Source organism: Triturus cristatus, chromosome 7 (assembly GCF_964204655.1).
Source record: "Triturus cristatus chromosome 7, aTriCri1.1, whole genome shotgun sequence".
Taxonomy (NCBI): Eukaryota; Metazoa; Chordata; class Amphibia; order Caudata; family Salamandridae; genus Triturus; species Triturus cristatus.
Genome location: NC_140590.1, coordinates 1,874,907,549 through 1,874,928,076, shown reverse-complemented (window position 1 = coordinate 1,874,928,076; position 20,528 = coordinate 1,874,907,549).

Genomic DNA, 20,528 nt, shown 5'->3' with positions numbered 1-20,528 from the left:
GGGCTCAGAGGTGTATTTGTGCTTTTACTGTAGATAACTGACTTGAAACTTATGTACTTCGAACTCTAGCCTCATAAAGAGACTAGGGGGGTGTGTTTAGAAATAAATACCTATATTTTATATATATACCTGGTGTGGATCTCTTTCAATTGGTCATTCACGAGATTATAGACTGATAAATCAAGCTGCTTTACATTCCTTCAAGACTTAGCCTGAAGGCTGCTCTCCATAGCTACCACTAGGATAGCTTTCAATAAAGGTAGTCTTTAACCTATTCACCATAAGGGGTTGTTTGGACTGGTACAGGGTGCCCACTAGAACTAGTGGACAGCATATATCAGGCCACCTTCTCACATTGGTGTGCAGCGGTGGTATTCCAGCTTGCTATTGTTTTACCAGATAATCTCAATTGAATTGATCAACTGAAAACCACTAAAGGTACCTTAGGTACATATAATACAAGCTTAACATACAGTAAGTTCTACTGAACTTAGAGTTGTGTGTTAAGGGCTTAGCACACCCTTTCTACAACTCAAGAGAGTTTTAGTAGGCCACACTAGTGTAGGTAGTGCATACACCACACCACACTAGTAATGTCTTTTATACCAGGAACCATTGAGTTCCTGCCAGAAGCCCATGGGCTTCTCCCCTCCAACTATGAGGATCTCCCCTTTACAGAGTTGAAGGCCTTATGTAACTTGAGGAAGTTAAAGACAGACAAAAGTCCAGCCACCCAGCTGCTAACGGATGAGCCAGTAGCCCCACCCATCTTTTCTTCATGGAGAGGAGGCCTTAGCTTGTGGAAGAAAGGTTATCAATCCATCCAGCTGAGGTCAGCCCTCAGCCTGGGTCTGGTCATGGCTGACTCAGAGAAATATGACAGTTCTGTATGACCCAAAAGCAGTACAAATATGACTTTGGACTTTGCAGAATACTTCTTTTCACATCCGCTACAGTGGACTTTAGTGCGTGTCTGGAATCTGTAGTCCTTATGGAAGTTACCCTAGCCCACGGGTTCCACCTCCCCATAGGGGAATAATGAAGTGAAAAACACAGTAAAACACACTGACTTTCCCTGGCATGTTTCTATCCAGTGTATAAAGCCTATTCCATGTCACCACCCTATTCTGCATAAGTCCTGCCACACCAGTCTATCTCCACCTGCTCCTTGGCTGCGCACGCTAGGAATCTCCCCTGCGCAGCCCCTACACGTGTGCACACGCAGGTACACATATGTCTGCATGTAACCAGCCCGGTGTCCCTTACTCCAGCTGCTGCGCAGTGGCCTGGTCAAGCCAGGGAGACACCAGTAAAATCCCCATGCATTCTCTTACATCCGGAGTTCTCTGTGGGTGAGTCCCAACTTATGAGGCTCCCCCACAGTAAAAGCTCAACAATTAGGTGCTCGAAAAGCGAAACATCCGGGCGGCCCATTGTGTCAGAACCACCTTCGAACAATGAGGATCACTTTTTAAACCACACCTCACCCTGAGCACCCATCACTTGCTATCAATTTCTGATCGCTACGGTAAAAATCAGTGGTTCCCTCCAGGTGGAGGGAGCATACAGAAAGAGACCCGATGATGATGCTATCACGTATTTAAAAAAGGCAGAGAATCAAGATAAACCGCCATACGACCTGCCTACGTGAATGAGGGTTTTTTAAGTATTCCTACAAGTACTGACGGATAGAACGCATCGGACCCTGGTTGCAGGTACAAGTGATCCATTCTTTTTGATTTTGACTGACTAACAGGAAGCTGAATGGACCACAGCTCCTTCTAACTCCCCCCTTCCCTGATTTAAATGAAGTCATTTGTCACCGCCCATGGCGACTTGCCCCTTTACTTGAAGTGTTACACCGTCGGTGGACTGTGAGCACTCCTTTGTGTCCCCCTGACCCCCTCGGCACTCCTGTTGTTCGTGATGCAATATGCAATAGGTCTCGCTAAATGCGAGTCCTCTTGCATTGCAAATGCTTGGTAGACGAGTTGCATCAGACGACCCCACTCAGCGAAGAGGGGTAAAGCCATCAGGGACCCTCTTCTGTTGCTCCCCCTCAGCCCGTGTCTGTGTCAGACGAAACATGATGCCCGTCGCCTCCCCCGTGGCTCCTAAGACGGCATTAATAGCCGCGGCTCGGGGTCCCAATGAGCCCTTTGTGGTGTGCATGTGGACTGTTCACGGCCCCCGAGTCTGTAGCAGGCGAACAGCCCATGCGCTCCACATCTAACAGATCCTTCCCTTGTCCGGGAAATCGATTCGTCATCATCTCAAATTGATAAGTCACGATTGGAAGAATGAAAAAGCCCAGTCCAGGCCTATTAATCAGCTCCTGAAGGATGAGAGGGCGGCAGGTCTTTTCAAACAACACCCAGGCTGGCGACGTGTCACATTTATTTATATGTATGTATTCTGTAGGAAGGTGGAATCTGACTATATTGTTGCCCCCACTTTTTTCCTGGTGTTTTGCTGGTTTATGACTTAGTTGGACTGGGATCCTGCTATTCAGGGCCAGAGTCTATTTGCTTTCTCTGTAAAATGGTTTCCATGTCCATTAGGTACATTACAGATTGGATTCTGGAGTGCCATTATACGTCCCTAGTATATGGTATACTATGTACCCAGGGCATAGGTACCCCAGAGGCATACCAGGGGCTGAAGCATGTCTTATGCCACCCCTGGACAGCCTTCCAAAATGACACCACAGGTCTGTTACTGCAGCCTGGGTAAGGGTTTGCTTGCACCCCTTACTGTGATATAGGTTACCTGTGTCACTAACCATACACACACATATAAACCTATAAGTCACTGCTATGGCAGGCCTTATCAATCCTGAAGGCAGAGTGCTTTGTTTTCATGTGAGAAGGTGCTCCTGCATGAGCAGAGCCCCTCTGCAGCATTCGGAGTCTATTCTCCCATGCTGTTTGTGGTGCAGCCTGACCATATACTCTTAAGTGCATTATAACCTTGCGGTAAATGCTAACTTTGGAATGGCTGCACAGAAACATGTTGTGTTTGGTGTCAAACACCTTGGAATACTACCCCCCCACCAGTCCTGGCGGTGGGGGTAGTATTCCACCTTCTAGAGGGAGAGACATGTACCCACCGGTATGCCCGTGGGTGACGTGGAACCGTGACCCCTGGCCACCGAGCACATTTGCAAGTGCATCAACTTCCTGACATCTCTCGAAGCTGTGCTTTGGGTTCCAAGTAGCCCTAACCCCGAGTACCAACTGCAGCGAATATCACTGGCCTACACGCCACGAGTGTTCCATGGGCCAGCTCTAAGTGTGACCGCTTGAGGCTCCTTCGCGATCTCTAGTCCGTTGGCTAGTGGGTACCCACGAACGCAACTCTTCCTTTCCTTGGGCATTTCTGGTTGATCTAGAGGTGCCCTGACTCACTCTCGCTGGGCGAGTCCCTCGGACCTCGCTGGTCTACACCGCAGCCTTTTCTTTGTTTCCACATGACTTGCCGTTGCCAAGGCTTGTTGGGTCCAATCTGGTCGCCAACACCGCAGCACTCGACAGACTTTGTGGGACAGCTCGCATCCAGCGCCTGGACATCGTTGACGCCTCATGGACCTCGTGGCTGAAGAGTCAAGGCACCCGTCAACTCACCTGAAGCACCCGACATTCAGATGTTGACTATCGTGCCCCTGGTCACTGGCTAGTGACCCAGACTCTGTCCCCTCTGCTTTCAGGTCTTCCTCTTCCAGGCTTGGATCGCACCGGACACTCTTCCTCTTCACGGCAGCAGCACTTTCCAGCAGATCGCCATTGAAAACGACGATAATGCCGGTGAGGCCCACTTCTACAAATTGGTGCCCAACGTAGGGCAAAGGGTTATTCCACCAGTTCAAATTCAAATGAAGAAGGGCGCTCCTTTGCCCCGACTGCCTCAATATAAAATATCTCGAGAAGGTGAAGAGGTGCCAGTATGTCTTGTTCAAGATCTGATTGTAGTAGGAGTAGTGGAAGAAGTCCCTTACAACATTTGTAATAGTCCTATCCTTCCCATTTTGAAGAAAGATACTAAAATAAACAAGTTTATCATTGATTTGCGAGAGGTTAAAAAGATCGTAGTGCCCCAATACCCAGTAGTCTCTGACATCACGACACTCTTTACCATGGTTCCTCCAACCACAACTACATTTACTGTGATCTATTGGAAGAATGATTTGTTCTCGATCCCTATTCATCCTGACAGCCGATAGGTCCTAGCATTTACAGTCAAGCGTTGAAAAGACAACTTGATTCTTTCCCTGTGTCACCAAGGGTGGCTCTCATACAATATTCTGACGACATCTTGTTGGCAGCTGATACCCCTGAGCAGTGTGAAGAAGGAAGACTGTCATTGCTTTCCTTTCTTGCATCACATCATCACAAGGTTTCCAGGAAGAAATTGCAATATTGTAGACAGCAGGTTACCTACTTAGGTCACCTCCTGTCTAAGGAGTGATGTGCACTTACATCAGACCGCATTCAAGCTATTTTAGACACGCCTGTGCCCTGCACTCAGAGGGATGTCCGTGCATTCATTGGTCTTACTTCTTTCTGTAGGTAGTGGATCCCTAGCTTTTCGCATATTGTTAAACCCTTGTTGGTCCTTTTGACCAAAGACACCCCAATGCCCCTCCCATGGACTACTGAATGTCAAAATGCTTTCCAACAGTTGCGTCAAGCTCTATGTTCTGCACCAGTATTAGGCGCTCCAGACTACACTAATGTCTTCACACTCTATGTACACGAAAGGGATGGTTGTGCTCTCTCAGTTTTAGGGCAGACACACGGTGATAAACAGCGTCCTTGTGCCTATTTTTCAGCTATCCTCGATCCAGTCGCTCATGCGTTTCCTGGGTGTTTTCCTTCTGTGGCAGCGGCAGCTGTGTCCACACGTCAGAGTGAGGGGATAGTCTTGTCACATAGATTGATGCAGTTGATGCCCTTTTGAACCAAACCAAAACGCAGCATCTAACTAGTGCTCGTTTGACAGGGTATGAATTGACATTTTTGGCTCCTCATATCACCTTGAAAAGATGTTCAACCCTCTATCCGGCTATTCTGTTGCCGTATCCAGCTACTCAATCTCAGTCACAAGAGTCTCATGATTGTATATTCCTTACTGAAGAACAGACAAAGGGTCGCGTTGACCTGCTAGATACGCCCCTTTCGAGTGCTGATGGGGAATTGTGGGTTGATGGGTCCTGTTTGAAGCTTCCAGATGGCCCGACATCAGCTGCATATGCAATTACAACACTTCAGAAGATAGTTGAGACAGCTCGCATTCCACAAAAGTCCGCCCATGCAGCTGAGTTAAAAGCGTTAACACGAGCATGTGAGCTTAGCACTGACTTGTCTGTTAACATCTACACCGACAGCCGCTCTGCCTTTGGGGTAGCTCACGATTTTGGGTTACTCTGGAAGGAAAGAGGCTTTCTTAAATCACATGGAACACAAATAGTGCATGGAGAATTAGTGCACAATCTCCTGACTGCCTTGGCATACCCTAAGAAAATAGCGATTGTTAAGTGTAGCGCACACAAGAAAGTGACAGATAAAATAGGGCAGGGCAATGCTTTCGCAGATCACGTAGCTCGCAAAACCACAATGCATCTATGTACGTGGTGAAATCACAGGCTGAACGATGGCATGATGCCAGGCAGGAAGTGCTCGATATGCAGCGATCTGCCTCTGCAGAAGAACTTGAGCAATGGCGGGGGGAAGTGGAAGAAAAAGAGAGACAGCCTCGCATATTGGTTGGTAGTCAATCACACTACTGGGTCAGCCGAGCTTGAGCTTGAGTTGCCTTGTATGCTGTGCCTGCATAGGACGAAATAAGCCAATAAACATGCAATACTACATGGTTAAATAGTTTATATTATATATGCATATACATCAATTACCCTGTTAACCCTAGGCTATTGCTTCTCTCCTACGGAGTTGTTATGGGATGTTGTATCTCAGCACCTGTATAAGGAGACAAAACTATGAACCAGTTTTCTACTTCACCTCTTCTTCTGTTTTATTCTGTATTCTCTCTACTGATATTCACCCCTGATATGACTGAATACTTTTGTCCGTATAAACTCTGCCACTGTATTTCAATCTATTTTCTGTAAATACTTGCTCTCTGTTTTCATTATAATTGAGCGAACAATCAAGGTTTTTGTCACTGACTTGCATGAAATAAATATCCTTATCAAAAGAAATTATTATATCATTGGGTAGTACACTGGTGTCAATCGACACCGCTTACCACCGCTACTACCGAATCTTATTCTCCTCAAAACTGGCAAATGAATTCTCTAGTGAAACCTGGACTCGACCTGTCCCACCCCTGCACCTAAGATCAGAAATCTGGGAGTCATCTTTGACTGCAAATTAACTTTTTCTGCCCAAGTTAATAGTCTCACCTCTTCTTGTTTCTTTTTAATTAAAACTTTGAAGAAGATTTTTCCCTTCATTAGGAAGGAACTACAGAAGTCAGTGGTAGTAGCCCTTTTGCTTTCCAAGTTAGACTACTGTAATGGCCTACTACTGGGAATAAATAAGTCCCAAAGGAGCAGGCTTCAATCACTACAAAACGCTGCTGCCAGATTACTCCTAGATATACCCAGGGGAAAATCTACCTCTGCTGGTATTCGAACCTTGCATTGGCTTCCAATTCAGCGTCGAGTTGAATTTAAGGCCTTATGTTTGGTCCATAAAGCTTTTTATGGAGGAGGCGCTAAGGCCATGCACATATTGTTTAGACCTTATATCCCCGCTTGATCACTAAGGTCTAGTACTTTGGGTCTTCTCCATCTGGACAGGATTAGGAAGGCAAGATGGGGTGGTAGAGCTTTCTCCCATTGTGCAGCAAAGTTATGGAACTCACTGCCTACAGCCACGCGTCTCCAACCTAACAGACTAGTTTGCAGGAGAGTTTGCTACAACATAGGCGACTGCTATGGGCATTAACACAGGTACTCACCTTAGCGCCAAGACGCCACAGCGTACGAGCGCTCTATAAACACACATCCTATCCTACCCTATCCTTTCCTTCCTATCCTCTTTTCCTTTCTTCTCTCCCTCAATTCTTTCTCCCTCTTTCCTATCTGCTTGGCTCTACTCTCAGTCTCTCACTTTTCTTTTTTCTTTCCCTCTGTTGCTTATCTCGCCTCTGCTTTCACTTCTCCTTTTGCTCCAATATATAAAGTAAATGAGTTTTTTACTGCAAAATTGTATTTTACCTGTTTCTTGTCGTATTTCTTAAAATGTAAAGATATTTCAGTTCCTGGTGTTTTCTAACAAAGTTCCATACTGTAGAGTCGTGCACAGCACCCTCACCATTCCATAAGTGGATGGAATTTCACAAGAATTCAAAACTAATCCTGTAGCTGGTATGTCAATGCATCATTTTTAACACAGAAGGATGACACTAGGTACCCGCAGCTTTTATAGCCAACCGTTGTGACCCATGCCCCTCCCGGATTGATAGGTGTACTGCCCACAAGCAGCTACCCCCTGAGGCTTGGACCTGGTGGAGATGCCCCACATGTGTGTCTCCTCCTCGGCTGGCCCACATTCTGTCTCTTGCTCAGTCGCACTCACCTAAGCTGCAACAGTCTTTCGAGTTGTGCACCAGAAGTGAAGTCAGCTCAGGTACGTGCACCTGCTTTTCATTTTCTGAATGGCCTTGGGTGGGCCAGGATCTTTCTTGGGTGGGCCTGGCCCACCTGGCCCACCCTCTAGAACCGCGCCTGGTTGTCTTTAACCTATCATCAATAAGGGTTGTTTGGGCTGGTACAGGGTGCCCACTAGAACTAGTGGACAGCATATACCAGGCCACCTTCTAACATATTCCTGCAGTTTTATATGGTGAAAACATGGCCCAGGGGCATTAGAGGGATTTTTAATGGACACGGCCAGCGTCCATAGATCATACATAGCGAGTAAACACAAAAACAAATTACGTGGGGAAGCAGGCACCACGAATTGAAGCAGATGAGAGAAAATGAAAGCGCAGAGGAGGTGGGAAGCACAGAAAGGGGAAAAACACCAGATATGTTGTGTCAGATGCACAGGGTAAAGGGTAGAAAGAGAAATGAGAGAGGGATGGTGGGACAGAGGACTTGCAACCGGAAGTGAGCTCCAAAGGCGTGGCCCATGAAGGTTCACGCCCATTACAACCAACTAAAGGACAAGAGAATGGGAGCTTTTCTGTCTTGTTGTTGCGTGTATCTGTGCGCCAAAGTTCGTGGCTGATGCACAATTATTTGCAGTGTGCTCTCGGACCAATAGGCAGCTGTTGGGGTATTATGAACACAGGAGTCAGTGATGTCATCACATTTATTGGCTTCCAGACACGAAGCAAGCTCTGGCGTATGACATTTCCCCATATGGTGCATTCAAAACATGATGTACTGGCAAAGTGTGATGCGTACATGCCTCACGCGCAGAAGACAGACATGCACACACTCAGACCAAGCAGACATGCAAAGAGGTGCAGACACACGCACATTGTACGTCCACAACAGACAAACACAGTGGAAGGGCACACACACGCGTCCATCTTGCTGGCGATGCTTATTTCCTGTTCCGGGTCGAATGACGTGTTCGCGATCACAAACTCTCACGGGATAGCGCGACCGGCTCCCAACAATCCAACATTTCGTGGTGCACGCGAACGGATAGGAAAACTCGTCGGCGGACGCAATGACCCGGTAAGTCGTTAACACTCGCGCGAGAACGCATTTGTAAAGCGCAAACAAGAAAATACTTCCGTTTCACGGCGGATTGCAGAAGTTTCGACATTTCCACGTTCTCCGCGGAACTCGGAAATGTCAAAATATCGCAAATTCTGCGAGCGGAATGAAATTTACGCCCAGGCCTACAGTGCAGTCGCAGGCTGCGGAGCAGCATTTCGCTTACGCTGTAACGGGAGACCCTGAATGCCCGAGAATCTTTGGGTATGGCGCAGCATGCGTCACAATGCACAGACTCACGCCCTGACATTTATACTCTAAATATATGAAGTAGACCGCTGCAAGGGGCAGCTCTACACACGGACATAAAGTTCACTCCCAGCGACATCCAACACTGCACCAGACTCAGGTGGAAAACGATGAACAAGTGAAAGAGAAAGTTAAACTGTAAAATCCTTCTTAATAAATCCAGGACTCAGGCATGTAGATATAAGATGTTTATTCCACAGAAAGGATCCCATCCATCAACCAGCAGCCATATCTGTAACTGAACATTTACAGAACTACTGCATATACAACGATCCATGACATAGATGGGATTCTAACATGACACAGACTCTGCATCCAGCACCTAGCAACATGCTCCAGTGTGGAATACCACACATCTCCCTTCCTCAAAAGAAAACATATTTGTACAAGTAAAATCAAACAATAACATCAACAAAATCAGCAAGATAACTTGGTCTTTTAACCACTCTGGAAGATGACCTGGGACAGTTCAAATCCTTTTCCTCATCGCCCTTAGTTTGATGAGAAGAAGAATTCTCTTTAGCAGAAACCATCTCCTTGCCTTGTGTCTCAGCGCACCACTACACACAATTGCTCTATTCAAATTCCAAATACGATGGTCCTGCGTTTGAATTGCATTATTGAACATTTTGATTACCTTAATGGGTTTCATGAATTTGAATGAAGAACTTCCCAACAAACCAGGACTTTTGATCCTGACCCAATCACCTACATTTACTTTAATTTTATTTACAGCATGTTTAACATCAAAGTATGCTTTTCTCAATTTTGCCTTTTCTTCCTCCACTCTTAGCATCTGTTCCCCATCACACACTCTCTCCTTTCCTTTTGATAATTCATACTTATTAACCCAATATGGATCAACACTAGTATTGGGCACTCTACCACGAAACAACAAGATCGGAGTCGTTCCAGTTGTTGCATGTGGAGTTAATCTATACTCTTCAATCTTCCCAATAACCTCTTTCCTCCAATCTGTTCCCACTCCTTTAGCCAATGCAATGGTCTCTTTAATAACTTTGTTGAATCTCTCCACCATCCCATTGGCCTCCGGATGATAAAGAGCAGAGGTCTTGTGAATAATTCCTCTAGTAGACAAAAATCGCTCCATTTCCTTGGAAACCAGTTGAACACCATTATTAGATAAAATTGACATTGGCAGCCCCTCTCTTGCAAACAAACTCTTCAAACACTCAATCACCTTACCAGTATTAATCGTTGATAAAAAGAAATCCTCGGGCCACCTTGAGAACATGTCTATGACCACCAGTATGTACATTTGTGATTCTTTTCCTTGAATAGGACCAACAGTATCCAAAGCAATCTCTTCCCACGGAGCATTTGGACGTTTTCTCAAAACCATAGGTTGCACATGAGTAATCTTATTCTTATCACTGATGGCACAAGAAACACAGTCTCTTATTATTAGCTCAATCATTCTGTCCATTCCAGGCCACCAATAAGACATGCAAAGTCTTTCTTTACTCTTGGACAAATCTGAGTGAGCCACATGCACCAAATCAATTAACTCCTTTCTAAGGCTGGTGGGAGGAATCAATCTAGTCCCTCGAAACAACAAGTCACTATCAACAGACAACTCATTTCGTATCGCCCCAAAACATTTTGTACCTTCTGACCCATCTTTACTAGAACTCCACCCCTTTTTTAACAAGGATTTCACTTCAGCCAAAGTCACATCACTCTCTAGTTCCTTCAGCCATCTTTCCTCGGAAATGATGTCATGATCTACTAAACAAACCATTTCATCATCCTCATCATCTTCCACACTGTCATCCTGCACACAACAATCAGGAACCAGGCGTGAAAGAACATCTGCAACTCCATTTTCTAACTCAGGAATATATTTTATCCCAAAACTATATTCCTGTAATCCAATTATCCATTTGGTTATTCTTCCAGAAACAAGATCTAAACCTTTCTTGCTAAATATTTCAATCAGAGGTTTATGATCCGTGTGAACCTCAAAATCCAAACCGCACAAGAATTTCTTTAATTTTTTTATAGCCCAAAATACTGCTAACGCTTCCCTTTCTACAACTGAATACCGTGTTTCTGGATCCCTGAGACTTCTAGACAAAAGCATGATGGTTCGCATACCATTAGGGCCACACTGCTTCAAAACTGCCCCAAGCCCTTTCTCACTCGCATCAGTCACTAGAATTGATTTACTCGCGGGATTAAAACTTTTCAACGAAGGAGCTTGACTAAGCTTCTTCTTAATAGCCACAAACTCGTCTTCACACCGATCAGACCATACAAACTCTTCCCCTTTACGCAATAACTGCCTCATATTTACTGTTGCTACTGCAAAACCCATCACAAACTTAGCGTAATATTCAATCATACCTAAGAATTCCATCAATTCAGTTTTGTCTGTAGGGGAACACATCTTCGTAATGGTTTCAATCAACTCCAGTTTTGGTTTCACCCCATCTCCAGAAATGTTATTAATAGTATTGGATTTAAACTTGCACTTCTCCACCTTAACTGTAAGATTGTGTTTACACAAACTCCTCAGAACTGATCTCAATCTAATGTCATGTTCCATATCATCTTTTGCGAACACCAAAATGTCATCCTGGTATACACATACCCCTGGAAGATCTTTTAACACCTTTTCCATCACACGTTGGAAAACTGAAGAAGTGGACACCAATCCAAAAGGCATTCTCCGAAATCTAAAAGTGCCAAAGGGCGTGATGAAGGATGTGTAATCCCGGGATGACTCGTCTAGCTCTATTTGATGATACGCCGAAGTAAGGTCTATTGTGCTGAAAACCTTTGCCCCATCAAGTAGTGTCAACAATTCAGTAATGTTCGGCAATGGATACCTATCCACCACTACACACTTATTAAGTTGTCTCAAGTCGATGCATAGGCGCAAATTCCCATTGGGTTTGCGTGCTGCGACGACAGGAGCCAACCATTCAGATCCCTCAATTTCCTCAATGATCCCACAACTACTTAACATTTGTATTTCTTTTTTCATGTCTTCTCTCACAGAAAGTAGGACACTTCTTACTTTACAACTCACGGGAACCGCATCACCTTTTAGTTGAATCTTGTGTTGATACCCCTTTAGACAGCCTAAAGTTTCCTTAAATACATTTGGAAACTCCGTCTTTAGATTGTGTATATACTTATCATCTACATCTTTATCCACAGATTGAATCCTGTCTCTTAACTCTATGGATGGACTAGCATTGGGATCTAGAAAAACTCCCAAATCGCCCTGATGAATCCGCTAATGATACTATCTCCACGCTTTGACACGTACATTTTCCCAGATATCAATCTATCCTTATATTCTACTAAACCAGAAAAATATCCATGTAGCTTAATCGGTTCCCCTCCATATGCCAAAGGAATGATATCAGGTTTCATTAACGTAATCTTGCCCTTAAGCTTAGAGTTATAAAATTCATTCGAGATGATGGTTATTTTTGCACCAGAATCAAACAGGACTCTAGTTTGTTCTCCTTCCACCAAGATATTATCAGAAGGACAGGATTTGTTACTACATTTGTTTTCAACCTGCACTACAATCTGCCCACAGACATGATCTTCGGAATTGGATTCACCAAACTCCCCTTGATAAATCTCAATTTCTTTCACCTTGGGTTTACGTTTCGTTTTGCACAAGGCTGTAAAATGCCCCTTTAACTTACACTTGGAACAGGTTTGATTGAGAGCTGGACATCTTTTATCATTAGCCAGATGTCCAGCCTTGCCACATCTATAGCATTTTCTTTCAGACCACATCTTTTCAGAATTACTTGTTCCCGCTATATCACTATTTTCTGATTTTACTTTAATTATTTCAACCTTAGTCCCCTTTTCCGAATAATTTTTTATAACAGCAACACATTTAAAGAGTGCTCAATACGTTTGGCCACCGTAAGTACTTCTTCAAGAGTTGGTTCGTCTCTTAACCACAGTTCTTCCCTAATTTTTTCGATAGTACAGCCAAACATGAACTGATCTCTAATACGTTCATCAGTTAACCCTTCAAATTTACACGAGGAAGCAAGTTTCCTTAATTGCGTTATGTAGTCCTCAATTGTTTCATCAGCAGCTTGCATCCTTTTTTGCAAACTGATATCTTTCAAGGATAGTGCTGACTTTGGGAAGATAATGCTTGTCAAGTTTTTTAATGCAAACCTCATAGTCATTTAGCCTACCAGTTTCCGCTGCTGAAAGCTCTGGCAAATGATCAAATACATCTTGACCGTCAGATCCTAAACAGTGCAGTAATAAGGATGACTTTCTTTCAGCACTTAAAGAGGGTCCGCAGACTCTAGCATACCTCTCGAACACAACTTTCCCCTTTTTCCATTTTATGGGAGGCGAACCAGGACACGATAAAAAAAAGGGAGCTGCTGTAACGTTTTGCATGCTTGCAAATTTGCACCCAATTAATGTAGACTAATTATATGTATGATACACAATTTTCAAAATAGATATCTTTTAAACTGTGTATCTACAATATTTTACAATAAATTTCGTCCTTAAAGTAATGTAACAGCAAAGTTAACAGGACACTACTTTCTGAAGTAACTCGTAGGTGTCTCTGTTATCATACCATAAATAACTATTAATGACTGTCAGTTTTGTTCTGGACAATATAACACATATAGTATAAAGTCTCACAACTATGGAAATAGTTTATTCCAAAATCTTCATGTCTGCCTCGTGATGAAAGCGCTATTCCACTCTCACGCTTGTTATTCACCAAGAGCGCGTTTCTTTATCTCTTTTTTTCTGATGCACGTATCGTTTCTCTGTTGCTAAGTAACTGTACACAAGATGGCCACCACGCCCCCACACGGGTCAGCGTGAACGTGATGACGAGACCCAGTGAGGCGTGATAGCGATGAGATGAATGACGCCAACAATGTCGAACGAGGGCGATGCGGAACGTCGATCTCGAGGTAAGCTGGTGGCACCTTACTACCATGGCAACGAATGTTTATTTTCCAATGTCTTTTGAACGTAAACCAACCCGAGGCAAAATTTACGTTGTCGAGACGCACCAAATTAACTCACAGCCTCTCACTCCCTTGAAACGATGGTGTCAAATAGGCGGAGTCAAACATTCACATCAAACGTGAGCAATAAACCAAAATCAATGTAGCAGACGCATCCGATCAATGCAGAGAGTTTTAGCTCATGGGTAGAGATGAGTAACAACCATCCCGATATACTCACAGTAGCACCAACAGCTGAGCGTGTTGCTCACTAATAAGATGAAGTTCTCAGCATAGAACGATGTATGGGTCAGTTCACATGTAGATTTTTCCGAGTATTCAGATTGCGATAGTTGCGTAGACATAATTTCCATTCAAGATTCAAAAGAAGTAACACGCTGGTAACACAGCATAAGGTTCTCCAAATATACAATCAGCTAAATCAGAAGCTTCCACGATCTTCATGAACAGCAGAAATAAATCTGGTTCCTCCCTCTTGAATGAAAAGTAAGTCCTCAACAATCCTGAAATTTTCTTTTGTTGAGATCCTCTCTTGTAGATTTCTGAGCCGACTACGCCAGCGTAAAATCCTTCTCAATAAATCCAGGACTCAGGCATGTAGATATAAGATGTTTATTCCACAGAAAGGATCCCATCCATCAACCAGCAGCCATATCTGTAACTGAACATTTACAGAACTACTGCATATACAACGATCCATGACATCGATGGGATTCTAACATGACTCAGACTCTGCATCCAGCACCTAGCAACATGCTCCAGTGTGGAATACCACATAAACATATAGAGTGTAAGTGAAAACTCTGCACAGCAGTATGTGTTACACGCCAAGACCACTCCGACTACAACTTACAAGACAGATGCTCATTGGTTGCTATTGTGAGGCTTTTTTTGTCGTCTTTGCAAAGTCGGTGCATTTAAAATATCAAATAAATTGTACTGCAACGACACTGAGAGAAACTGTAATCACAAACTATAAGTTGAAGGAGAGGAAAGCGCAAAGTAAGTTTCCTAAATCTACTACTGTGCACATGCATTTTATTTAAATAACTTCAGATAAGACATACATGTTGTGCTGCTATTATTTTTATTACACTATGGTGCCAGCACTTTTAGAAACTCAGTGCCCTTTCCATGTGTTCTGGGATTCTCTTCGACGGGAACAGTGATGCATGATGAAACTTTACACACATGTTTCTGCTTCAGATATACAAGCACACCACTTGTGGTGTATCCATATTAGTATGTTACAGCACAGGCATTTGTCTAGCCCAAAGTGCCATCTGTGCAGCCTCACAGTGCTGTCTGCTGGCCATGGGTCCCTTCCCACACTGCCCAGGGGATGCCGTTGCTGGCCATCCAGTGACGGGATGATCCAGGTATTGTGGGTTCGCCCCTGTTAAGTCAGTGCAGCACTGCAGTGTCCAGCATGTACAGGCGAGCATATCGCATCCAGATTTTCACGATATCCATATACTGTAACACAAATTGATGCCCCCACCCCCACAGAATATGATTGGGGACCCCTAAGACTCCTATATGTCACCTATGTTCATTGTCCTTGGGCTGAATGGAGGACCCCATAAGGGTTGGGGTCCCTCTGAAAGACTGGGCACCCTGCTGTGCCACAGGAATTGCGTGCATGCAGGACCACTGAAATTACGCAGAAGGGAAGGGCCAAATTATGCAGTAACGTTGACTAAATTATGTGGCAAGAAAAGGCTAATTATGAGGCATATTAAGACACATTTTGTGACTGTTTTAACTTATTGTTTTGACATTTTTACTCCAGGTAACACTGTGTGGGCAAAGAATTTGCTTCATTAGTACCAGTTTAACGACCAAATACAGCAATAAGCGACTGAAAGAAGACTAGTCATTTTTAGGTCAAGCATTCGAGACCTCTTGTGTATACTTTAGTATAAATTTATAGATTAGTATATACTTGTATATGTTTGTACTTTGTGGGCTCTGGCGATCGGCCCTAGGACTTGTCTGCTTCTGCTTAGAGACTTTTTTTTCTGTTCAACTGCCTCTATATATCTGTCTTAATGAAAAAGGACCAGTAGAGATCAGTAAAATACCAGAATTGCTTTCTGCTGAGGGACTTTCTTTTTTTAATTTTTCTGGCAACGGCCTCTATTTAACTATCTTGATAGAAAACGACCGGCAGGGGTCAGTAAAATACCAGAATCACTTCAGCATTCTATAGATTACAGTCCATAGAAATTGTCTTCCACGAGCACCCGTAGGCAATAATATTTTTTCCAATTCTTGTATTTTCAGTGATATGACCACCGAAGGCCCTGCTTTTATATTAAAAACAGAGGTTTGTATTAAACCATTTTCCGCTGAAAGTCAATACCTCTCTTCATGTGTTTCCATACCTGGCGTGTCACGCAGTTTGGTGCTTGCTTTCCCTCCATGTTAAAGAACAGTAGATGTTTCGGCTGCCAGGCTAATGTGCTGCACAGCTAAATACATATAAGGTCCCAAAGGAGAGACCGATTGCATTGCAAATGCTTGTTCTAAAGGCACATTCAAAATTGGTAGGATGTGCTGTTCACCCTCAGCCAGAACCCGGTCCTAGGATGCTTGATTCCGGTCCAGGGAAGACATGGCTTGGCAGTTCGGGCTGGACTGTTCCCATGAGGCACAGGGTCAAGACTGATTTGCATATGGCCATGTCTGAACTGGGGTGGCGTAGTGGGCAAAAGAACGATGGATTTAACCCAGATCTCTTGACTGGGGGAGAATGTCTGCATTGTCAGCATTCCGTCCATCATTTGTTTGTTGTAACGCTTTTTGCCCTAAGTGGGATGGGTATTCCAGTGCAGTGTCCAGCATGTACAGGCGAGCATATCGCATCCAGATTGTCACGATATCCTTATACTGTCCCCTAAGACTCCTATATGTCACATGTGTTCATTGTCCTTGGGCTGAATGGAGGACCCCTGAAGGGTTGGGGTCCCTCTGAAAGACTGGGAACCCTCCTGTGCCACAGGGATTGCGTGCATGCAGGACCACTGAAATTACGCAGAAGGGAAGGGCCAAATTATGCAGTAACGTTGACTAAATTAAGTGGCAAGAAAAGGCTAATTATGAGTCATATTAAGACATATTTTTTTACTGTTTTAACTCATTATTTTGACATTTTTACTCCAGGTAAAACTGTGTGGGCAAAGAATTTGCTTCATTAGTACCACTTTAACGACCAAATGCAACAATAAGCGACTGAAAGAAGACCAGTCATTTTTAGGTCAAGCATTCGAGACCTCTTGTGTGTAGGTTTTTTGCTCTTGACGGAACTGTTCCTGGGTGGGCCCACCTTCTTGACGCCACTGAGCCAGGTCGGGAAGGTCCTGGGGCTGGGCGACCCCTTCGGGGGTTTGCTCTGGGGGGTCGGTATGGTCGGTGTCCTCTACTGGAGCGATCGGGGGAGGAGGTGCTGGCCATTCTGGTTCTTCAGGTCGGGGGATGGTACGGGCGGCCATGGACCGGGTGGTTACGCACGCCCAGTCCGGGAGGCCCAACATCCCCAAATGCTCTCTTCTTTCGACGGCGGCCCACGGGGAACTCTCCAGATCATTCCCCAGGAGACAGTCCACGGGGGCATCATCCCGGACCGTCACCTTCAACATGCCGGAGACTCCTCCCCATTCGAAGGGGACGCAGGCCATCCGACATAGACTTTCTGAATTGTCGGCCGAACGGACGGGGCAGAGAATGTTCGGCAGGATCTGCTCTGGTTTTACCAGGTGACAGCGGACGGCCGTCACACTGGCCCCTGTGTCACGTAGTGCCTCGGCCCGGCGCCCATTAATGTTCACCCACTGGCTATATTTTCTGGTGTTGGCGGGTAGGGGGGCCCGCGGGACCATGTCTCTTCCCCCTAGGCACGCTAGAACCATGGCGGCCGGTTCCCACTCTTGTTGGGCCTGCTCGTACTCTTCCTGTTCTTCGGAGATTTGTTCTCCCCCCAGGGCGGCGGCAGCTACCTGGCGGGGTTTTGGCGTTTGGTTCTGCGGGCAGTTCGGGTCATTGGCGTAGTGGCCGACTCGCTGGCATCGGTGACACGTGACGTTGGCTCGGAACCCCGGGCGCATCGGGGGGTTGCCCCGGCCGGCCGGGGGCGGGGTGCTGGCAGCGGGAGTGGCCGGGACGGTGTCTCTCCCTCGCCCCTGGCCTCCTCCTCCTCCTCGGGGACGGTGCTGACCTTGGTTGTTCCGGTTCTGTTCGGGTGGCCCTCTCCGGCCCACTCGGGTGCTCTCCCACCGGTCAGCTTCGGCGGCGAGTTGCCGTGGGTCAGTTAATTTACTGTCGAGGAGGTGCTGCCTGAGCTCGACGAAGCAGTTGTTAGAGAGGTGCTCCCATACCATAAGATTAAAAAGTTGCTCGTAGGTCGTCACGTGGCTCCCCTTAATCCAACCCTCAAAGGCTCGGCTGAAATAGTTGACATATTCCACCCAAGTTGTACCCGGGATCCGGGTGCAGTCTCGAAACCTCTGGCGGTACATTTCGGGCGTGAGCCCATATCAGGTGAGGAGGGCAGCCTTCATGTGGTCATAGGATGACATCTGATGGTCTGGGAGCTGTAGCAGGGCATCACGGCCTTCGTTGACGAACCTCCCCTATAGGCCGGCTCCCCAGTCACTTCGATCGATCCGGTGGGAGGTCATGGCGATCTCGTAGGCCTTGAACCACTGTTGTATGTCGTCCTCTCGGACATACTCTCGAACGACATCCTTGGGGATGTGGACTTTCTTTTCTGTCGCTCCCGGGGTGCGCGGTCGCTCGGGCACCTCCGGTTCTTTGTTCTGCTTCCGTAGGTCTATTTCTGCCAGTTTGCGCTCGTGTTTGTACGCTAGTCTCTTTTCTTTGAGCTCTCTCTGCCTCTGTTTTTCTTCCCGTTCTTCTCGGAGCCGCAGATGTTCTAGGTTCAGTTTTTGCTCGGCTAATTTTAGTTCACCGTCCATTTTGAGCCGTGCCATTTCTAACTCGTGCAGTCGGTTTTTCTCTCTCTCTTGGATCTCTTCCTGCGAGAGGCCCGTTCCTCGCTCCTCGGGAGCCGAGGCGATCCTCTCTGCTGCTGTACTGTTTCAGTCTGGGGATCTGGTTACCCCGGTTTCTGCCCACGACTCAATGGCGTGCTTGAAATCGTCTTTGGTACTCAGGCCGGTGGTAGCAATGCCTAGTTCAATGCAGAATTGTTTCAACTCACGATGGCTATACTCTTCCAATTTATCCATCTGGAATTTCTCGGTGGATCCGCTCTCTTTGGTTGACATTGTGGTTTTGTCGTGGGGTGAGCTACTCTCTGTACGATTACGCGTTGATTCGGATCGCGCCGCTGGCCACCAAGGTTAGACGGACCGGGAGGGTCGGCCGAGGACAAGGGGAGAGGTCTCCGGGGAGAGCCGTCTCCAGCGATCGTACAGACGAATAACTTCCCCCCCACAGACGTACACCACACAAGGATAGGCTTGAACGTTCTTTATAAGCAGTTTAAGGTACGATGGAGTGATACAAGGAGGTCTGGACTCAGGGGTCCCCTCGATTCTAGTCTCTGGGTTTGGGAAAGGGGGTAGCGGGACAGTCTGGTTACCAATCTGGTAGATGAGATGATGGATAGCTCCCAATCCTCGAGCTCGGTGTTCTAGCTTGGACGGGCCGCGGCAGCGCCAGCAGGTCCCGGTGAAGGTGGTCGTTACACGGTCCACGGCAGCGCCAGCAGGTCCCAATGAAGGTGGTCGTTACACGGTTCGTGGCAGCGCCAGCAGGTCCCAATGAAGGTGGTCGTTACACGGTCCGCGGCAGCGCCAGCAGGTCCCGATGAAGATGGTGGTTACACGGTCCGCGGCAGCGCCAGCAGGTCCCGACGAGGATGAAGGATGCAGAAGGCCGCGGCAGCACCAGCAGGCAGGACGACAGTTCACAAGGCAGGGCTACGGCAGCGCCGGTAGTCCGTCAAGGATGAGTTCTTCTCGGTGTCTCTCGACTCCAGGATACAACTGCCTTCCTGTTCTGGAGCTGCCCTAGTTATAGGTCTGGCGCCCTTTGATGTCCGGACCCTCGCACTTGGAGGTCGGGAGGTCCGGGATGAGGGAGTCCAGACACCCAGCAGGGGGTGGAGCCAGCGCCTGGGGGAGCTGGAGGGCGAGCGGCACCTGGCGGGGGAGAGCCATTGATACTTCCTTTCTCCCATCGACCTGCCAAGTGGTCCGTTCACCTCCTGGGTGGATGGTGGTGCCGGGATGGCGGGGCCTGGCCAGGCCTAGGGTTAGGGTCGAGCTGAGGCCACGCGGCCTCGTGGTGCAGTGTCCAAGATGGCGGCTGGTCCGGCCGGGGGAGCCGGGAGTGGGTCGGCCCCATGATACATAGATGTCCGGGGGCAGGAGTACCGTCTGGAGACGGGGTGCGGGTGGTTTCGGCGGGTCACACCTGGAGGGCCGGGGCTTGGGCCTTGTCATGCGGGGAGGGAGCAAGCCCCTCATGTGGCCTGTCCAACAGTCCTCCCG